Below are 23,468 nucleotides of genomic sequence, written 5' to 3' on the forward strand. Positions count from 1 at the left end.
TCCACTTCAAGCAATAAAGCTTCAACTGGAGTGACCTTCTCTAATACCAATTGTTGGGAAAAATACTGAGATGGCGGGAGGGGGGGGGGGGGAGAATCAGTATTTTAAACTCATTTCAACTTTCATTTTTTATTCTAATTTGCATATAATAATGTCATTAAGTAAACCAACGTATGTACGCGACTGCGATGAAGACAAATAACATATATCGAATTAACTAAATTTTCATTTAATTCATCATTTTTTAAACTTGAACCAATGCATTATTACTTCATTAGACATTAATTAAACTTAACCATGAGCAATAAGAGTAGAATATACTACCACGCATAAGCAACACAACAACACATGAGGACACTAGGATTTTTAGGTGGAAACAAATGTGGGAGAAAACCACCACTATCGTCATCTCTATCTTCTTCTTTTATTAGAAAGGAAAACATCTTACAATATTGAGACTCATACTAGTATGCAAGAACCCACTTGCAGAAGGCTACAACCTTCTCTCATTCTCCAACACCCTCTAGAAGGGAGCTCCACCTCCCTGATCTCGTTTACTGGATCCTACGAGAAGGGAGATGCTACCATTTGAACATATTTACCAGCTACCACTGGAAGAAAGCTTCAATTCCCTCACTGATGGTTCCAACCCTCAGCACCTCTGTGGACCACATTTCATAATATTTCATATTGGATCCACCTAACTCAAAACATCAAACCTGTAGGCCAATTTTCATCATATTTTCAGACTAGAACCACTTACATCATTTAAGCCCAATATCAAATAACAATTATGAAACCGATCACTGAATCAAATCATTCAATCAACATTGACAAAAAAATCATTGAATCTCAATCAACTAATGCAACTAGATCTAACCAATCCTTAATAGATCATATAAGAGCATAACAATTCACTAGTATACCAAGCCACACTCTGTTAATCACTAGAACCAGATCATGTCACTGCAGATCCTGATCAATCATGTGTCAAAAGGTATACGCTATTGTTCTAAATCATACCCACATATGTACGTGCTTCCCTTGAAGACTACATGTGTACAAATCTCAAAATATGTATAACTGAATCTGAATCACTATGCTACTGAATCAATCACTAATTCACATATTGAAACCATAACAGATTAGTGAACCAAATACAAATCATCACATAGTAGCATCATCACAATTCAACATTCCATACCATAATCAATTCAACCCAACCAGTACTATCAAACACATATTATCATAAGAGAGACTTCATCGACATACAAAAACAAACATAACATAACTGATCAAACATCATCAATTGTTCATACTGAAAAACCATAGAATATTTATGCGCATTTTAAAAAACATAACCACGTATGTACGTGCTTCTCATTTTTGACACCTGCATACAAATTTTGAGCTTTCATGGAATGTATACGCAACTCCCCAGAAGAATATCTGCGTGTGTACACAACCTCTCGGAGAAAAACCAGTGTACAGATCTATAATCAATGAATCATGCCTTCATTGCAACCAAAAAACTACTTCACAACCCTTACCGTCACATATTCATGTCAGAGTATCATTATCACCACAAATCTATCACTGTTAGATATTTTCAACAAGCACATATGGTACCACATTTTAGATCTTTCAGATCTGTGTCTTCTAGATCAAATTAGTCATAGATAACACAGAAATTGCACACATAACACTTTGATCTCCATCTCCTTATATAGCTTAGGTCTTAGCCAATACCTTAGGCTAGTCCCTTAGTAATCACGATGGTATTATTTAACATGATCAAATATCCATTGTTGCACTCATTACTATGGGCCAATACCATTTTAAAGACCCCTGGTATTCCAATTACCATGGTGTAGAATATGTATGCGACTTTGCTTCATGGGACCTACGTATACTTTCCCAATCTTCACCTTTAGCATTCCTTTGTCTTTGAACTAATATTAATTTGTTCATTCTCTCTATCACATATGTGCCATCTTGTATAATCATCCTACTACCATAATGTTGAAATCTTTACCACGTAGGTTGCCATCAAGGACAACACATTAGCCATAATTCGAACATCCTCTTGATTTAGGATGGCTCTCCCCAACTCAATGGGATTTTCCCTACTAGAATCACTATGGAGTAGTCAAAAGAGCACAAGATGATGTTAATGGTAGCCTCAACAAAATTGGTTTTGGATATTTTTTAGGGTTTTTTTGAAAAAAAGAAAAGAAGGTGATGGATGGATATAAAGATCAATGCCACTATCCTTCTAATTATATGGAATCAAGAGTAACCAAGTGGAAAAATGAGATCATGAAGAAAAACCACTTAATTCAATTATTTAGTGCTTTATGTATTAGAACAAGAGGTTAGAAACCAATAGATAAATCAACTTGTTAGCTAATCAAGGAAAACCATGAAATCATGGCTCCATTGAAAGGGATCCCTCCAAGGGAAACCCTTTAGCTAAAATATTGACTATGCCATGAAACCACTACAAGGAAAAGACCTTCTAGGAGAGGTTTTTGTGGAAGCCCCTACAAAAATAGCCTTAAAATTTGTTTGTAGTGTAGGTCATTAGCAGAGGTGGGTAGGAAAATGTTTTAGGCAATGTTTTTTGGATGGTGCGTCTAAAATATACAAACGCACTAGTGATTTACTATCCATATAAGCACCGATGCTGCAAATAACATGGTGCACTGTTGATTTTTTTTTTTATAAAATTAAAAAAACATGGTGCACTAAATAACATAATGCACTAGTTCTTGAATAGTTGATAGAATTGATGCCCTCCACATCGTAAAATGTGTTGGTGCATACAAGTAAGAAGAACTGCTATGGTTTTAAATTTGAGAGAAATGCGATGTTATTTTACATCGAAGCCTCTGTGTGGTAAGACTAACAAAATGCACCGAGGCATCTTCTAAAGAGAAAAGCTAGGTGGTTTTTATTTTCTAAAAAAATAACGGCGCTATAGTAAAAACCGAACACCGATGTGGTACCCGTAGAGAAACACCTAGGGGTGTCTCAAGAAAATCACTATAATATTTTTTATTTAAAAAAAATGTGGTGATTTTGGATATATTACACACTAGTACATTTGGAGAAACACACCAAAGGAGGGTTAAATAAAAAAACCTCCTAGCCGTAATTTTCATTTTTACAATCTACAATGCGGGAGAGCTCTGAAGCACCAGTGCCACTCTTTCCACAAGCAAGCACCCTAACATTGGTGCTTCTCTTGCTCATCATCCTTCTGTACCATGCTCATTGTTTGAGTTTCAATTTTTTCAAATTGTCGTAATTTTTCTTTTCTCCATTACATGTCCATAATGCCTCCCCAATGACCAAATTGTAGAAAATCTGTGACAGGTTAAACTGATAATGCAATATAAATCAAAGCAGAATACTATAACCTACTTATACTATCAATTTGCGGAAGCTTAAAGATCGAGCTGAACAATATAACCAGAAGAAGAAAAATCAATGGCACAATACACATGAAAATACTTTGGAGAAAGCCTCAGCTAAAAACCCCACACTATTGTATTATCATACATGGTGGAAATACATAGGAATTATACAAAACCTTAGCTCTCACAGCTAGCCAGATCTCAGTACAATCCTCACAGATGCTCATAGGTAATCTTGGCTTCTCTCCAGCCTTCCTATATGCCCTCCAAGGTCCTATTTCCTTGCGTTGTTCCATGTGGATGATTATCCTATTACCAAGTGGAAGACCATCCTCCAAAACTGCGCAATCCTCAAGGATAAATCCTTGATTGCATGCATGAGTTTTCTCCATGATAAAAAACATGCAACTGATAATACACTATCCTTGAACATTAATCTCAACTGGGTCTTTCTTAGAATAGACATGCATGAGTTTCTGATGAGGAAATCTTCAGTTAACTAGAGTAGCACTGGTTGAGTGCATGCATGCATTAACTGATTGTTAACTCACTATTAGTTCCTCAAACAGTTTGGAACTAATTTAACTAGACTTAACTCAGTAAACTAAGTTAACTAATTACAACTCAAATATAACTCAATCTTATCTCCTTAATTTAAGGGATAAATCTTGCATGATTTCAGAAAGACTTCTAACTTGAATTTCTCCAACTAATTAATTTAATTAATCATTTCCAAGTAGCTGTTAATACTAAATTCGATTTTAATTCACAATTTAATTCAAGGACAAATTAAATTGGAATATTCTTTTTTCCATATTTCAACACTCCCTCTCAACAAGAAAAGGATTATCTACCACCCCGATTTCGTCTCTATGGAAATCGAATTTACACTTTGACAATGGCTTTGTCAAAATGTCAACATCTTGCTACTCTGTCAAAATATACTGCAACAACATCATCCTCCCGGCCTGTGAAAGGCCACGGGAAATAAATCTTGCCTTATGCTTCTTCAAACTACCATTATCAGCTTGCTTTACCTTGTAAAGCCAAAAGGAACTCACAATTGACTTGTTCTTCGGTCTCGGAACCAAGTCCCAAACACTGTTACGAACTATGGAGTCATACTCCTCCACCATAGCATCAACCCAAATTGGCTATTGCACTGCTTCCTCAAAGGAAGATGGCTCGGTCTCAACACATTCCACAGCAAGGGCCATGTATCCAGTGTACCTCTTAGGTGACCTCCTCTGTCTGCACTGAGAAGATGGTGCTCCCACATTCTCTCTCACATCCTCCAACAATCTGTCAACTTCTATTTGCGCTTTTGTCCATCTCTGGAAGACTCTTCTTGAGTGGATGTCTCCACTCCTGGAACCTTTGCATGTGGCTGCTCTGGATCAGTCTGAGGCTCCTCCTCCTTAGGAACCAATAGTTCCTCCATAGCCTATAGTTGGATCTCCCTCTCAAGGGAAACTCGCATGGCCTTGTGCTCATCAAACTTGAGATCTCTGCGAACCACTGTCCTCCGACTGGTAGGCAAGTACACCCGATAGTTGTGAGGTGTATCAGTGTACCCCACAAATATCCCCAACTCTGCTATCGTCTCAAGCTTCTTCCGTGCATCCTTTGTCACATGGAAATATACGGATGAGAAAAAGATCCTGAAGTGACCCAGATCTGGTCTCTTACGGGAGAAAGCTTCCTTTGGTGTCTTCATCCCAAGTATGTGATGCGGGTTTCTATTCTACAAATAGACCACTGTGTTGCATGCCTCAGCCCATAAGTGAAGTGGTAGGCTTTGGTCATGCAGTATTGCCTGTTCTTTCCCTACAATCGTTCTATTCTTCCTCTCGGACACCCCATTTTGCTATGGGTTATGAGGTGCTGTCAACTCTCGTTTAATTCCTTCTGCTACGCAGAAGTCCTTAAACTCTTGAGAGACATATTCTCCATTGTTGTCGCTTCTTCAGGCCTTGATCTTCTTCCCTGACTATTTTTCGACCAAATATTTGAACTCATAAAACTTTGTGAAGGTTTGGTCCTTCTTCTGCATGAAATAAATCCAGCATTTACGAGAATAGTCGTCAATGAAAATCACATAATACATTTGCTTTGCTTTGGATGCTGTTGAGAATGGTCCACTGTCTTGATCATGAAAGGAAGACTTGGTGTACTTTCCCAAGGTACAACCTTTGCATGTGTCAACATGCTCAAGTTTACCTTTGGGAAGTCCTATAGATATCTGCTGCATTATCTTCAAAACCCCATGATGCAAATGGCCCAACCGCCTTTGCCACAAATTGCCAATTTCTTGGCTTTGCACCAATTCTTCTTTCGTACTCAATGCTTCACAATCATCTACCTCTAATTTATAAAGATTCTTCACCCGAATCCCTATCCTCTTGGTCTGACCCGTGGCTATGTGTTTTAGGAATGCCTTTCATTTACTGAAGACAACATCGTAGCCTTTTTCCTCCAACATCGTGACCGATACCAAGTTCTTCTTCAGTCCAGACACCTACATCACACCTGTCATGGTGAGAGAAGCTCCATGCTCCCTCTAAAAAGAAATCGTACCCACTCTTGAAACACTATACCTTCCATCATCACCCATCTCTATGTGCATATTGAGGTCTTTCTCCTCCAAGGCATTGAATAATTTTTTATAACCGATCATGTGGAATGAGGCTCCACTGTCAAGATACCAAACACAACCCATAATTAATGACACCATGCAAGCGATGAGGGTAAAGTACATTTTGAACTGAGAGGCTAATGCCTCACCTTCTGATCCTTCCAAGGATCCCTTCTTGGACTTCTTCGATGGGAAATTAGTCGCATAATGTCCCATCTTGTGACAATTAAAGCATCTTACTTTAGACATGTCACCCTTCTTCCCTCCATGAGAAGAATTCGATTTGAAATGGGAAGCCTTCCCCTTCCCTTTCCTTGCCTTACTTGTTAAGGCCAAATTTTCTTCATCATCATTCTTGGATGAAGAACCATCTTTTGTGCTCCTCCTAATCTCCTCCTGCATAAGATCCGACCACAGTCGTTCCCAATTTGAAAGTTTCTCCCTTCCATTCACAAAGTCCTGGTAGCCATTCCAACTCTTTGGAAGGCCAAGGAGAGAGAGGCTCACCATATCATCATCAGAAGTAGTTATTCCCACACTTCCAAGCTCATCTCTACAGGTGGTGAGCTTGTTCAAATATGTGGAAATAGTATTTCCCTTCTCCATCTTGATTCTTTGAAGCTTATCCTTGAGCTCCAATTTCCTCTAGTCGCTACTGTTCTATTAGAGGTCCTTCAATTTCTTCCGCATTGAAAATGGAGTATCCTTCCCATGGAGACTTGAGACAATATCGTCTCGAACTCCCTCAAGGATAATCCTTCTCGCCTTCGCCACACACTTCTTCCACTCAGCCAACTCTTGTGCATTAGTTGAATCTAGCCTTGGAATTTCTTGATCAATTAATTCCTTCAAGCCATTGTCTTATAATACAACCTCCATTCTATCTTTCCATGCTATGTAATTCAAGCTACCTTCCAAGGCATACTCGAGTCTCAAGCCATAGAATGCCATTAGCCAACCTTGAAGTAAGATATGAATTCGATTTGCACCTGCAACCCTGAACTTCAAACTTCGAATTCTCTTCTCAGTATACTATTCACAACTCGGATACCATGTAGAAAATATGTGATAGGTTAACCTGATGATGCAATATAAATCAAAGAAGAATACTATAACCTACTTCTACTATCAATTTGCGGAAGCTTAAAGATTGAGCTGAACAATATCACCAGAAGAAGAAGAATCAATGGCACAATACACATGAAAATACTTTGGGGAAAGCCTTAGTGAAAAACCCCACACTATTGTATTATCATACATGGTGGAAATACATAGGAATTATACAAATCCTTAGCTCTCACAGCTAGCCAGCCCTTAGTACAATCCTCACAGATGCTCACAGGTAATCTTGGCTTCTCTCCAGCCTTCCTCTCTGCCCTCCAAGCTCCTATTCCCTTGTGCTGTTCCTTGTGGATGATTATCCTATTACCAAGTGGAAAACCATCCTCCAAAACTGCACAATCCTCAAGGATAAATCCTTGGCTGTATGCATGAGTTTTCTCCATGAGAAAACACATGCAACTGATAGTACACTGTCCTTAAACATTAATCTCAACTAGGTCTTTCTCAGAATAGACATGCATGAGTTTCCGATGAGGGAATCTTCAGTTAACTATAGTAGCACTAGTTGAGTGCATGCATGCATCAACTGATTGTTAACTCACTATTAGTTCCTGAAACAATTTGGAACTAATTTAACTGGACTTAACTCAGTAAACTGAGTTAACTAATTACAACTCAAATATAACTCAATCTTATCTCCTTAATTTAAGGGATAACTCTTGCATGACTTCAGAAGCAATTCTAACTTGAATTTCTCCAACTAATTAATTTAATTCATTATTTCTAAGTAGCTGTTAAGACTAAATTCGATTTTAATTCACAATTTACTTCAAGGAAAAATTAAATTGGAATATTCTTGTTGCCATATTTCAGCACAAATTTCGAGGTAATTTCTATTTTTCTTTGTAATCTAATTTTTTAGCATATTAGAATTGCAAATTAGGTTAAATTTACCACAATTAAAAAAAGAAGATTTACCGTGTAGTGTATTCGATATGTTCGACTCGCACCAATAACAGTGCACCTTGTAAATTTACAGGGTGTTCCGTGATTCAGTGCGTGAACATAACACACCACTGTTGTTATAGTGCATTTTGTAAAATAAAACACACCGGGATTGATGTGACATATTGTATGTTGGTGCACCAAGCCCGATGCATTTATATTTACCAAACACACTGTAAAATTAATATTTAAAAATATAGCCATAGCTCGATGCATTCGATAACCTGAACATTCTGTATCAATGCAAAATGGTTATCTGTGAGCACCGTTGCACAATTTTTTTGCACTGCTATCAAAAGTTAAAATTGTGAACCAGAAACAGTGTGCCATAATTATGTGTGCACCAATATCAGTGCCATTATAGTTGGAAGCGCACTGGCTCCGATGCATGACTGTGTTTTGATCGCACTGATGATTTTATTTTTTATTTTTTAATTTAAAGTTATGTGTCCATATTTATAAATACATGTTTCGTTTAATAAAAAAATTGTATTTTATGTATGAGGCTAATGTATTTTATATGTCAATCATGCAACATAGATGGAATCAGAGGGAGGACCAGTAGGAGCAGGAGCAGCAGGCAGACCCATACAATATGGTCCGAACATGGCATGCCAGAGAGAGGTAGAGGGATTTATACCCTCACCCTATTAATGCAGGAACTTGAGTTCTCTTTAGGAATGTAGGCCTTCTTAAGTACCATGAGGAGGAAACATCCCTGAAGGAATTGTTTTCATTATGATACAAGTGTTGTTCTTGATGGAAACTCACTCATAAGTCAATTCAAGTTTTGGTAAAAGGAAACTTAGAGTACACCAGGTATATTCAGAGGTAACAGGGAAGTGGTATAGAAGAACATGAAGATGGAACTAAGGTCTACTGATCAGAATAAAGAAGGTAATGGAAAAGGTTGATGTAAAGTAGTTTAATAAGTATACGCAGGTCCACTTAGTCAAAACAACATATACACGTTGGTCCACAAAACAAAAAGAGAATATATGTATACACACACTCCCATAGGAGGAAAAGCGCATACATGTTGGAAAACCAAGGTTTTTGTTCGAGGTATTTGGTCCAAGGTATTTGGTTTGAGGTATTGACCCTAGGTATTTGGTCCTAAGTGGTTTTGGTCCGAGGTATTGATAAAGGATCTAAGTATATAAGGAGGAGAATATCAAAGGGCTAAGCACACAAGGAATGAGTATCTTATGAAGTGTTATGTGCAAGTGTATGGGTTTCTAAGGAATACTTCTATCTGAGGTATATTTTATGTTGCAGGGGCTATGTTTGTGATTTGATATGAAATTCTTTGTGCACCTTGAATTCAATATTGGACCAGGATCATGAGACCTAAAATGAATTATTATTGAATGATCTGATATTGGTTCGGCTCTTCCAAGTAGCGTATGCAAAAGAAAAGCTTGATGTTCAAGGATGACTGATCTATCAGATCAGTGCTTCTATTTTACTGTTGTCTGTCAATGAAGTCTTCTTAGATATAAATGTAAAACTGAATGAATAAGGAGTTTGATATCTGATTGAATGATTGTATAAGTGAGAAGGGTGATCTCTTCTACTGCTTGTGTAAAGCTCTGTAAATAGATAGTAGATGGTCAGTATATTGCTGGTTGGTACAGATTTGATTCAGAAGTTTAATTTTTCAGTAGTTTTGAAGGTATACACAGGTTTGATTATAGGAAGTAACATATACACGCAGGTTGGTGTTCATGTCTGTTGCTTATGTGTGATGCTTTATTCTGTTTTACTGCACTGTTTAATAAGTTATTGATGCACTAGTTAAAGATAAACACATGATAAATTATCTAAATCACAAGTTCTCTGGGTATACGCTGGTTTCTATGATCACAGTTTCATGTACATGCTAGTTCACTTCATAGAAGTAGCGTATATAAATTAGTTTTGGAAATAAAATTATTGATCTGATAATATTGATTCACCCCCCCCTCTAAGTATTATTTCCAACAATTGGAATCAGAGTAGGTCCTTCAGAAGAAGCTTGGTCTATTGAAGGTAGATCTTTCAAAATGAATAATCACAAAGGCATGGGATCCATCAGGCCACCAATCTTCAATGTGAGCAACTTAGTATATTGGAAAATAAGAACCAGAGCCTATCTACAATCACTTGGAGCAGATGTTTGGGAAATTGTGGAAGGAGGATATCAATTCCCAACAGCAATTCCTACAGACTCTGCAGGTAAGAAGTTTCACGAAACCAATTCCAAAGTAGTAACCACATTATTGGGAAGTCTGCCAGAATTATAATTTTTCAAAGTCATGCAACTCAAGACAACCAAAGAGATATGGGACAAAATCATTCAAAGCTACGAAGGAGACTCTCAGGTAAAACGTGCTGAGCTTAAAACTCTCAGAATTCAATATGAAACTCTTAAGATGTGTTAGGGCCTAAATCTACCTCAGGCTGAGAAAGGTAGGATCTTGGGTAACATCAAACCACGCTTAACCTGGTAGCTAGCCCTACCAGGTCGGGAGAGGGCTCTCTCCTTGTCAATCTCAGGAAAAGATGGTAATATAGCTTGAGATGATTGATTCGATGACTAATTTTAGGTTAGGTATGCATATAGAGGTGTTTGATTGAAATTGATGATGTTTTGTTGGCTCAAATGTGAAAGGCAGATATGGGCCTAGGGAATGAGGCTCAGTTTTGCAGAGATCTCTATGGGGCAAGGTAGGCAAGTGATTCGGTACTTCAAATTGAGTGAGATGGAGAGGTTTTAGATAGATGAGGAGTTGAAAAGGGCATGAAGAACTCATGGATCCTTTTCAATCAACTGAAATCATAGATAACTAAGCAAACCCTAGGTAGAGCACTGCATTTTCAACGTATTCTACCTTTATCCTTGTTTGATTTAGTTAAGATGAAATAAAGAGAGATATGGCATACATAAAACACATGCAGACTTACAATTATAGAATAAAACACAATACCAAAGCAAGATGCCACATGAATCCCATAAAGTGCTACAAACCACTGGTCTATTCCTTAGCCAAACTGCTGAAATGAGTATACAATGAAGCTCCAAGATTTCCCAAAAGTCCAACCATGCTAATGACTGAAAAATTACAAGATATAGGAAACCAAAAAATCATCCTAGCCTCTAGAGGTTGATCTCATAAGATTAGGAGCTGTTCTAACAAAATCTAAACTGAGAACTAAAAGGTAGGCAGTGGAACAACTTTCCTCTAAAAACTAGGAAACTGATTCATTTAGTTGCAAACTACTTTTTGATGGATGAATCTACCTCTAAGAGTGAAAATGTAGCATAATTAAATAAAAATACATCATTTCATATTAAATTACATCATGAGTTTGACATTTAGAAGAATAAAAGTCAAACTGTCAAGAAACTAGGCGAAAAACAGAGTATTTTTGGTCAAACTGAGCAAAATTCCTCCAATGCGTCGCGCTGATTTCCCTATGCATAGCGCCTTTTTGCAGCTGATTTTTGAGGCCTTCCTAGTGTCCAAATTTGCTCCAAGTGGGCTTGTTGGAAAGGCCTGCCTGTCTACTTTCCAGCAAAAATTGAATTTTTGAATTTGGCCTCCATTTGCCCCTCCAAAACTGAGTTTTCCCAAAATTGCTTCCTGTGTGTCAAAAAAGGGGCAAAAAGGTCATTTTTTGGGGTGTTTTTGACCTTTTTGGAAGCCCAAAACCTACCAAACTTTCTTGGCCATTTGTGAGCATGCATATTTTTTCATGAAAAATCCAAATATGTTGATTTTTCCTCAAAATGATGCCTCCATCAAAAGCGAGTGCTAGGTGGCGCGACACATTGGACAAAAAACTCTGTTTTTTTAAGGCAAAATTTCCAAAATTACAAAAAGTGTGCTGAGTGTCCTCCATTAAGTGCTATGCTGGGCCAAGGAAGCCTCGGCCAAGATCTGAAGTTTATCTTGCTCTTTTTGCCTCCTCGATGTCTTCTTCAACTTGGCCTTCAAGTTCCTGACTCTTGCTTAGCACACCATATTTCTTGACAAATAGTGATATGCCATGTTTCTCAACATATTTTTCTTGTTAATGGCCTTCTCCAGCATCCTCTCCAAGTGGATATTTTTCCTTTCCAGCCATGATTCATGATCAGCATTGATTTCTTGTTCAAGTGTTGTGAGCTTGACTTTCCTCCTTTTAGCAGCTTGCCAGTTTTGCCTTCATGTTTTTGAGCTCCATGGATGAGTGGGACTGATGAGGGGAGGATTTTGATGCTAGTTGTAGAGTTTCAGGGAATGAAAGGGTTTAGGGGATGATATTTAGGGTTTGGTATGGCAATTAGGGTTTATGAATTTGTAACTAGGGTTTGGGATAGTGGGAGTTAGGGATATGGGTTTAGTGAATTTTAGGAATATGGGAATTAGGGAATGAGTGGATGAAACTAGAAAATAAATGAAGGAGTCAAAGAGTGAGGGAGTGATGGAGTGGAATTGGTAGCAAAAACACAAATTCAAACCCTAGGAAATTGTTTTTGAGCAAAAATTGCAAGGAGGTTGGGTTTGAGTTTTATCTCATTAAACCACCATAAACACCAAGATAAATTCATTCATTGGTCATGGAGGGATGTTAACTTACTTGGGAAATGAAGAATTTAGCATTTTGAGAGTTTTTGGAGGAATATTTGAATGGATTTCAGGATTTTTAGCCCAATGCGCTGCGCCATCTCAATGCGTCGTGCCAGTTCATTTTTTACACTGCAGAGGGCTGCCCAATGCACTGCGCCATCTCAATACGTAGTGCCTTTTTGCAGGAGAATTTTGGAGCCCTTCCTAGTGTATAAATTGGGTTTAGGATAGCTCGTTGGAAATATTATTGAGAATACTTTCCAACCCAACTTTAATTTTTCAATTTGGAGTTCATTTGCCTTGTCAAAAATCAAATCTCCCAAGATTGGTCAAAATGTGCAAAATGAGGCTGCCTCAAGGCAGAGTGCTGTTGCAGTCAACTTTTGAAGGTCTTTCTCAACCCCAAATTAAGCTCATGATAGCTCATTGGAAATATCTTTGTGTCTTGTTATCACTTGACTCATCAAGAAAATCATTTGGCCAACCAAGCTAGGAGAAAACTTGATTTTCCCAAGGTCACTTCAGAGGTGCATCAATTCTCCTGAGGCAACTATATTTTTGACATTTCTATAAAACCATGACACCTGTGTAAAAAGTGAAGGAGGTTTTTCTTCCTTGGAATATTTTGGACAAAAAACTCTCTCCGTTTTCCCAAATTAATATTTTCTTGCTCAGAAACATCATTGGAGTAAAACCTATCCCGATGTGTGGAATAGGGGATTTGTCGAAATGAAGTGAAATGAAGGGGATAAAGGGCTTTTAAATTATTCAGAAAATTTTTGGAAGTAGGGAGGGATGTTAGGAAGCAGGGGAAAGTGGAATTTTAGAGATTGAGTGAGGGGAAGGGGTCAAAAAGGGCAAAACACATGCCTAGCCTAGAAAATTGTCAAATTGTAGTAAGAAACTAGGGTTTGTGCGAAAATGAGGAATTTGAGGGATATCAGTGATGGGAAGTGTTTAATAAGGTACATTAAGGATAGCGGAAGGTGTATGAACATTAGGATACAAGTTTTGCTGATGATTTGACCATCCAAGAGAAATTACCTTCAAAATCCTAGGAGAGGGAAATGAACCTTGTTATAGACACTTTTGGGCCCTGCAACCCCAATCATATATGTCCATAAACCAAGGGTTTCTGAGTCCCTAAAAGTGTTGTTTCATTCCATTAAGGAACAAGGTCAGTTGATTACATCATCTCCTAGAAGTTCTCCACAGGAAACTTCTCAAAATTGGTCAAAACTGGACCATACAGGTTTCTTAGTGCTAAGGGTGCGATGCATCTCACCTTCCCAATGTAAAAGGTGTGATGCATACTGGAAAGCCCTTCTGTAGGGTACGATGGGGGAGAATGGAAAAATGGAAGAGACATTTTGCAAGGTGGATAATCATCGAATCTTCTAGAAACTTCTCCTGTGACACTTTCCTCTCTGAATTCGCCCAGGGAAGAGTAAGAGATCATCAATCTCCAAGTGGAATCAAGAACTATCAGAGAGAAGACACTAATCAAAATCCCAGAAGCTGAATCACCTCTCTGCAATCATTTATATATGGATCCCTCATCCCAGAGATCTAAAGGCTGGAATTTTGTATCTTGTAAGGAAGTGTTGTTGGTTTCCTGGTGGAACATCATAGTGTTGGGTGATCTAAGCTTTTCATGAGGTGAAGAAGGGCTTTCATGCTGGGAGGATGACGTTGGGTCAGATCAATGGGTTGTAATCCTCTCTTATAATCTTTATATCAATAAAGCTATTCAAGTTTTCCTCCACATTCTTGTATGTCTGATAATATATGCATTTTTGTGTGTTAGCCGGATAAGTCGTTCTTGCGGACAAGACCGACGTCCCTAGTATATACAGATATCTAGCGACAAGCAAGACGGGCAAATTCTACTTTTCTCTAAATATTGTGATTTATAAATAAAAGTCAAGAGATGTTTTAGACCCTACCTCAAGTACAATGCTAGTTTGTGGTAGCCACGCTTCAACTGTCCAAATGAGTTTCCTTTTAAAGAAACTGTAAACACAAACAAGCACACATCAAATAACCCCTGCATAGCTAATATAATAAATCATTTTTATCATGATGATTAAGGAATTCATGAAATAAACCATAGAAGACAACTTATTGAGAAAAATGAACTTGATTGTATTAACTTTAAACAAAGAAGAACTTTACAACCTTGGTGCCTTGATGTTGTACAAGCTCCTCCCAGGGTCCAGCAAGAATCTCCTCTACTTTGACAAGCTTCACACTCTTCCCATTAAGATCAAAAGGTATGTAATCTCTCCTCTCATGCTCAATTAGGAAGTCTAAATTCCAACAACATTTACCTTAAAAAATATTCATCTTTCAACCTCCTCAGTAACTAGTCCAATGCCTCATTTTATAGTGCATAGGAAGGAAGTTACCAGGTCCACCTTCAAAGGGATAAGCTCCTCACATCAAGGGGTTAGCTCCTTTAGTTATGGGATGCATGAACCTCAAAGGAGCGAACTAACCACCTCAATATTCCCTCTAGAAGCTTCCAGAAATAACCCAAAGTCAGTTTTTAAGAATGTACTTGCGCCTTTTTGACTTTTACAGGGGTCCGCACCCATTACACAGAAACAGAGCGGGCAGGTCCACAGGGAACATGACCAAGGGTTGCGGGACCGCAGGCAATGCTAAGAGAAAGTGCAGAACCAGAGTTTTAAAGATTTTCAAGGAATTTCTCTCATTTTTCAAGGCTTGACATGAAGAGCTAAGGTTTAAGACTTGCATAGGAGAAAAATATGAGTGGTGATAGACTCACATGATTGCAGAATGTCATGGTGACAATATTTTGTGCAACAGATTGCCCCCTAAAGTGCGAAGTCTGTAATAGATAGTATTTGTCATCTAAGAAGAGTGAAGTACTTTATCATTTCAAGGATCATCTTGTGGAGAGCCTGGTTGGAACCTATAAAAACATTCAATACAAAAAATATATATGTGATCATATCATCGCTGAGGTAGGCATTCCCATACTCAGATCAAAACTGACTAGAAAACTAACTAAACTGCTCTGATATAGGAATAATCTTGTAATACATCACAAGTATAGACATATGTAGACACAGTATGGGTGCAACCATCTGTTTATGAATAGTCCACTATATAATGAATAACAAAATTCCTCGCAGCCTGGATGGTGGAAACTAGATCCAGGGTATTGATTTCTACTTCCCGAAATAGTACGATTCTATCCATGTGAATGGATGTGTCGAAGTCGAACATGGTAGAAACAACTTGATTACCAGTCAATGATGTAAACTGTTAAAAAGTGTGAGAGAAACCACCAGTAATGTCAATGGCTCTCAAAGTACTCAATACAATCCAAGAAATGTGAATAAATGTGTTGATGTCGAACATGTCACGGAATCCTTTGATCGAAGGTCAATGATGCAACCTGTTGTCGAAGGTGAGAAACCTACCATTGAGGCATGTAGATTTCAAGGTATTGACGATTTCTAGATCATCTTTCTAGATAATGAGCTGAAGTCGATAGAAAGCAATCCATCGTAGGCAAGCCCACAACACGAAATCATAGATCAAGTTTGAAGAAATATGTTTGCAAGGACTGACTCAGGGATGGTCAAGATGGATGACAGATATTTTAAAAATGAATGGTTTATTTGCACTGACCTCTTGAACACATAACGACACTGCAGATGGTGTGGTGACAATTGACCCAAAGCTAATACCTAGAAACCAACTGAAGACTTTCAATATGGTTTGATTAACTGTTAGGCAAAGGATTTCGCAACCCAAGTGAACAAAAAGTGTCGTGTTCAAGAGTGGTTAAATGTTTTTTGAGACACAAAGTACAACAAACAGGTTCATTTTTCTCTCTTTTCCCCCACCATTTCTGGCAAGTACCTCTTTATTTTTGACAAGCTTGAGGAGGATAACATTTGCTTGATTATAAGCTCATCCTTCGGATGAGTCCAACTTAGTTTAAAATTCGAACCCTAAGAAGGAGTGTTCCGTTCCTGTTTGTAATTGAACAGGTCCTTTACTGTTAAATTTTAACGAGTCCAGTATAGGAGAAACTTGACGTTTTTCAATTTTAGGGAGTCAGAAGAAAAAATTGAGAAAACTCCATGGTTGTCCTTTTTCGTAAATTTGTGTCTCCCAAGCCCGAAAAAAGTATAAAATAATACTTGAGAGAACCACTTGACCATTACGATCAAGGAGTACTTTTCATAATTAGTGTCTCTGATCTGAAAAAGTAAAAAAGCGATCAACGACACATTGTTTTATAACCAATATCGAATTTGAAACGACAAAAATCCGGAAATCTTTTCATGTTTATACGGTCAGAAAAGAGCTGTAAGTGGACCATCTTTTTAATTCTGTTTTAATGAGCTTAAAAAGAAAAACTCGGCAATATTTTCATATTTTAGGAGTTAGAAAAGAGCTTAAAGATGACTCTAATGTTTTTCGTTGAAAATTATCAATTTTACCTGAAAAATCCGATATTCTGCACAAAAACTCAAACATTACTCATACCTGTTTAAAAATAAATAAAAATGCATCAAAAAGTTACCTCTTTAAAGTGAAAAATAAACAAATTAAAAATTCATTTATTCAAAAAAGCTTATAAAAAGGGCTTTTGTAAATTCATTTTTACCTTTTGACTCCAGAGTGAGAAAAGAGAGCTTTTGGGTAAGAAACGTCCCATGAAGATTGCGGAAAATCCATCCGTTGGAATTGAAAACCGTCACGTCTAGGTAATCCACATCACTTTAATCTTGCATTTCAACCGTTTGAATTTTGTTTTTAGGTTTCTATTTTGATTTTTAGGAAGAATTTTGGTTAAAATACAGCTCGCGGGGGTCCGCAGGCGCATCATGCGAAACCTGCAGACCCCTACTTTTTCCTACACAGGAAAGATCCAGGGGCCTGCACCTGCTGTTTGGACAGAGTGCGGACCTACGCACTGTCTCTAACTGGAGAGTGCGGTCCCCACGACATAGGTTTCACAATTTCAAATTCTTCAATTTCCGCCCAAAAATGTTGATTTAAAATGTTCTAATCTGCCTTTTCTTTCAATGTAAGATATACACTATGATTAGTTGGCAGGAACGAGAGCACGAAGATGTGGACCTTGCCACAATTAATCACCAACCTTCAATAGATGCATTGAAGGCATACGAGTTATTTAAATTCTGGGCCATACCTGGTATGAGGGCCCAAGTAGACTTTTTTCAGTCGCTGGTGGATATGTGGAATATACAGGACCAATGTTTCATTATTGGTGGCCACCAACTCGAAATGGAGCCATAGGACATTTACTTTTTGACTGGTTTGCCTAGGAGAGGTGAACATTTGACTCTATTCGGGACTAGGCTAGGTGGCCAGTCTGTCGATAGTCTCCGGCTAGAATTTTGTAACGACCAAACCAAGGACAAAGGGATTGATATCAAAACCATCTCCTGCCCTGAACTCAAAGTGATTGCATTTACTGTCACTGGACTCTGCGGAAGCACAGCACTACATATGGCCACCGGATCCCAAATGCGGATGACAGTAGACTGTTATCGAGGCACCATCTTCAACTGGTGCAAAGCTGCGTTGGCTAATGTAAAAGACCAACTGACTAGAGCAAAGAACGGACAACTGAAAAACTTTGGATATGGTTTCTTAGTTGTGAGCTTTGGTCTAGAGAGGGTCCCGATGTTGGTCCCACAGTATCTTTCCGTTGGAGCTGGAATTACCTGAGAGCCCAAGCTGATGCGTTGGGTTGCAGTTATGGCCCGTCATCCTGAGGAGGGTTTAGAGGTTGTTAGATTTCCTCCTGAGTATTTTCATTGGTTGGAGAACCAAGTTTTTGCGATTCAGAATTTTCCTTATGCTGGGATGGATTATCGTGGTGACCCAAACATGGCTCTTCCACTAGGAGAGTAATGGGATGACTCAGGTAAAACCGTTTTCAACATTTTCTAATTATTTTTTTTGTTTTTTTTTTAATCATTCCAAAACTGATAGTAAAAAGTTTCAAATGCAGATGTGGGTCCACGGCGACCAGCCACTCTCCGGCCTTATGAGAGGAAACACCCGGATGCAGTAGTACCAGCCCCATGGGACGAATCTATAGAGACCCTGGCCGAATTCGAAAACCATCTAGAGCATTTGACAGCAGACATTCCAGAGACTAGCATAGATGACATTCCTCTTAGGTTACAACGCTATGTGATTGGGGTCCCAGGACCTTTCAGGAGGTTCCTTTGTAGGGTGGCTCGAGTAGTGGTTTCTTATCGTGATTATCACCAGTGATAGGATGATCGCCTTTTATAGACTCATATGACATTTTGGCTTTTTGTATTATCATTTTTGCCGATCATAAGGTGTTTTTAAACCTATGATCGAGGACGATGTATATTTGACACACTTCTATGCTATGCTATATCACTATTACTGGCTATCTTGTAAAACATGTTATGGAATGTTTTTAAATTTACGGTTTGATTATTGCAAATGTCTACTTAACATTCGAGAAGCAATTACATTTGCTAATGTATTTAAATATCTTGGAATATGTTGATATTCAATATAGTCAAATTCACGTTCCAAGAGACGAACCCTCAAAAATAATCTTAATAACACCGGATTTCTAATGGCATAAACTCTATTAAGCTGCAATACAACGAGTTCAGAATCTAACCTTACAATCAAACTCTGAATCCCAAATGAAATGGATTCAGATAATAACTCAATCACTGCATTATACTTTGCAATGTTGTTCATTGTTTGATCGAGGCTTACCCCATGAATAGATACAAACTCATCAGAGGGTGAATAGATAACCTAAGTTGTGGGAGAAATGTTCCGTGTATTACGACAAGCACCATCAGCGAAACCAATGTATGTTTGAAGAGACGTCAACATCTGAAATATCAAGAGTAAAATCAAGATAAGCAGGAATAATGACAAAAAAACTCTCTAAACTAAGCACACTTTTCTAATCTAAAACACACCAGCTAGAAAGAAAACTAATCTAACTAAAATCTCCACACCTAGATTTAAGCATAATATCTCTTTAGGTAAAGACCATTTCTAGGTTTACCTAAAGAGACACCGTCAAAATCTACCAATTCATAGGCCCTTTTTGCCAGCTTTCGCTTAACAACATAAGGACCATGCCACATAGGTACGAATTTTCCAGCGCCTAGCTTATCATTTGCTTGATCATATAGTAAGACTAGGTCTCCTTCTGAAAAATTACGAGGTGTAACATTTCAATCGTACTGAGCTTTAATACATTTGGCATGAGTTTCGATTGCTAGTGCAGCATCACGTCGATTCTCATCTAGCTGAGCCAAGTACAACAAACGTTTCTCCTCTTCGAAAGTGGCTGGGAGTAACTCTATGGCTATTTTCAATGATGGGATTTCACATTCAATGGGTAACACAACTTTCAAAACGTAAACTAGTTGGAAAGGAGGGAAACTAGTTGATGTTTTTACTGAGGTTCGATACGCCCAAAGCACTGAAAATAACATGTTATGCCAATTCAACCTATGAATCCCAATAATTTGTGGGATCATAATGACTAGAAATTTGTTGATGGCTTCAACCAGACCATTAGCCTGTGGGTAATATGGAGTAGAACTATCGTGATGCTGGCCAAGTTGATTTGTTAGTTCAGTCATCATGATGTTTCGAAAATGACGCCCATGATCAGTGATAATCGCTTGTGGAACACCGAATCTAGAAATTATATGATTGAAAACAAAAATCGCAGCAGTTTTGTCATCTGCCGAAAATGTAGGCATCGCCTCGGCCCACTTGGTAAAATAATCTACCACAAGGATGATATACGCATTCCCCTCGGCCGAGTGAGGGTTACATGTAATAAGGTCGATACCCCACTTTGCAAAAGGTCCGACGGCAATTATAGGGTGGAGAGGAGAAGGTGGAGCACGCATCTTTCAATAAAAAATTTGACAATTGTGGCATTTTTGGACCGCGTCTATACAATCTTTAAACAAAGACGGCTAGAAATAGCCAGCGCGCAATATCTTTTAGGCTGTGGCATACCCAGACATATGACCGCCACACGCTCCAGAGTGATAGTCATTTAAAACCTTTTCAGCTTCCTCATGAGTTAACCAACGTCAGAAAATAGATTCCTCCCCACAACGATAGAGTGTGTTAGAGTCGGTCTGGTCAGCCCTCTGTTAGAGCTCATAGCTCTTTGTGCATTTGAATTTTGAGTGTCCCGCTCCATCCACTCAGCTGCATTTCGCTAGGGACATGTCATGATCTGACGGAGAAAGTCATGCTACTCATTTTTCCTCATGTCTAGCCCCTGCTGGTTCAGGTCTTTGTACATAATCACTGAAGTTTCATGATAGTCAAGGTCTGGTCATATTACAAGACAAAGTCATTTTTATGGTTGGGTCTAGGAAATGATCAATGTGGTCCTTGAAAGACATGTCCAGAACAAGCCATGCAGGCCAGAAGGAGACCTTATACAACTACAGTTCATAAATCTTCATCATCACCGCAAGAGACATCGACTCTTCTTCAAAACTCTGTTTTGAAGAAAAGTCAAACAAGGTCAACTATGACAAAATTTTCCAAAAATCGACAGTTGACATTTTCAGATGCAGTCATGGATTTCAAAGCCAGAGGCCCAGTCACAGAGTCCTCGCAAAGAAATGCTGAAAATTTTATCATGAGAGTCAAAATTTCAAAGAAAAAAGGAAAAAGCAGAGTGTTTTAAAGTCAATAAAAAGTGCAAAACATAAACATTATAAAGTGGGTTTTCAAAGAGATAAAAATTGAACCCAACTCTCTCAAAGCCTATATATATGTGTTTTGACCCAAAACTAAGTCATTGTGATAAGGAAAGGCTTGAGAGAGGCATTGTTGAAGAAAGGAGAGCTAAGGAGGAGGAATTCGAGCAAGGAGAGCAGACTTCTAGGTGGCGCGGCGCACAAACCAGGGCGCGCGACTCACACGGAGGGCGCGACGCATCGGTAGCCAGCCCATAGTGCAAAATCCACAAGGGCGCGACGCACTCGGGTGGCGGCGCACTTGGCTTGGCGCGCGACGCACTGGGCTTGGCGCGCGACGCACACAGCCAAGGGCATTAAAAGAGTGACAAATCGTTTCAAATCTTTGTGAAAGCTATAAAATCACGAGGTAGGCCTTATGACACCTCTTCTCCATCAATTTGGTCAATGTTTAGCTATTTGTAAGATGTTTGAAAGGTATCCAAAAGCACAATGGCCTTCCATGGAAAAAGCAACAAGAAAAAAGGTTGATGGGTTTGCCAGATTGTAATGATTAGTACCAAGGTCACTTTCCTCCCCTTGTCCCCTCACTCCTCATCATTTTCACCTCCATTCCTCCTTGTCTCCCAAGCAAACCCCCTAAAAATCCCTCCCCTGTTTTTCAAACAAAAATTGTGTCGTTTGACCGCACGCGGTGCACACACAATGTGGCGCGACGCACTTAGGGTGCGCAGCGCACTGTGAGCCTGGCCACAGTGTTAACATTACACTAGCGCGGTGCATACCCGACGCGCGGCACACTGGGCAAAGCGCGCGACGCACAAGCCTGTGAGCCTAAAAAAGCCACGAAATCGCCCAATTTTTTTGAAATTGGCTCTCATCATTCCAAAAGTGGCCCTAGACACCTTCATCATTGATCCTTAAACTCAAAGAAAAATATGATGTTGGTGACCATGAGATCAAAAACAAATTTTTTAAGCAAACACAAAATGGCACAAAGAATGGCAAAAAGGCTAGGGTTTTGCTACAATAATACAATTGCTAAATAAGCTCCTATCCTACCTTGATCAGTTAATTTCCTTGTAGCATTTTCCCCTTACCATCACCCTAGCTATATTGTAATCATATCCATTCATCCCTTTTATCCATATAGCCCAAAAAATCCCAAACCCTACCCCATAAAAACCATACCCCAAACACTCCCAAATCCCTGATAAATTTCTCCTTTAAACCCCTATTCCCCTTTTCATCATTCCCCTCCTAACACTCCCCTGTTTTATTGTCCCCTTGGTAATAGATATTCTGAGCATTCATCAGTGTCATTGGATTCAAAGGGAAACATTAAACTCAAGGTACAAGCAACAGTGATGGCATCAGAAAATTCATTAGATTATGAGGGGGATACACACAGTGACACATCTTTAGGAGAGAGGGCCCATAGGAGACATCATTGGAGTGGCAGACATCTCAGAGACGAGCCCAACACCCTCACAGAGCTATAGGCATGCCCACTTGGCATGTCTTGTTTCTAACACATGGCATGTTATGAATTTTTCCAAAGGGTGGCAAATGTCAGAGTACATCATGAGTTAGCCCGCCTTTTTGCACTTCATGTACAGGGAGGCCAATCTGTCTTGGTTGGGGTCACTTTCACCTTGACACCGAAGGCTATATCAGTGGCAACAGGGATACCTAATGTTGGGGAGTAGTGGCATAAGAAAAAGAAGGTAGAGAGGCATCACTATGAGCCTTACATCAAGAACAGCTGCTTGAGCCAGCTCACCAGGGTTTTTCCATTCAGATTTTTGAGGGATGAGTATCCCCACTCATGAGATTGATCATGAAATATTTCAGTTGTGAGGGAAGGTTTTCTCGCCTTTATGCCTATCACATCCGCTTGCTCATGCTCTTCACCAGGGTAAAGATGATGAGCCTCCATTTTTCATCTACAACAACATTGAGAAGATAAAGAAATTCATGCAGCGCAAGA

The sequence above is a fragment of the Pinus tabuliformis genome, chromosome 6 (assembly GCF_031772625.1).
Source record: "Pinus tabuliformis cultivar Carrire ecotype Pingquan chromosome 6, CPIR1, whole genome shotgun sequence".
In the NCBI taxonomy this organism is placed as follows: Eukaryota; Viridiplantae; Streptophyta; class Pinopsida; order Pinales; family Pinaceae; genus Pinus; species Pinus tabuliformis.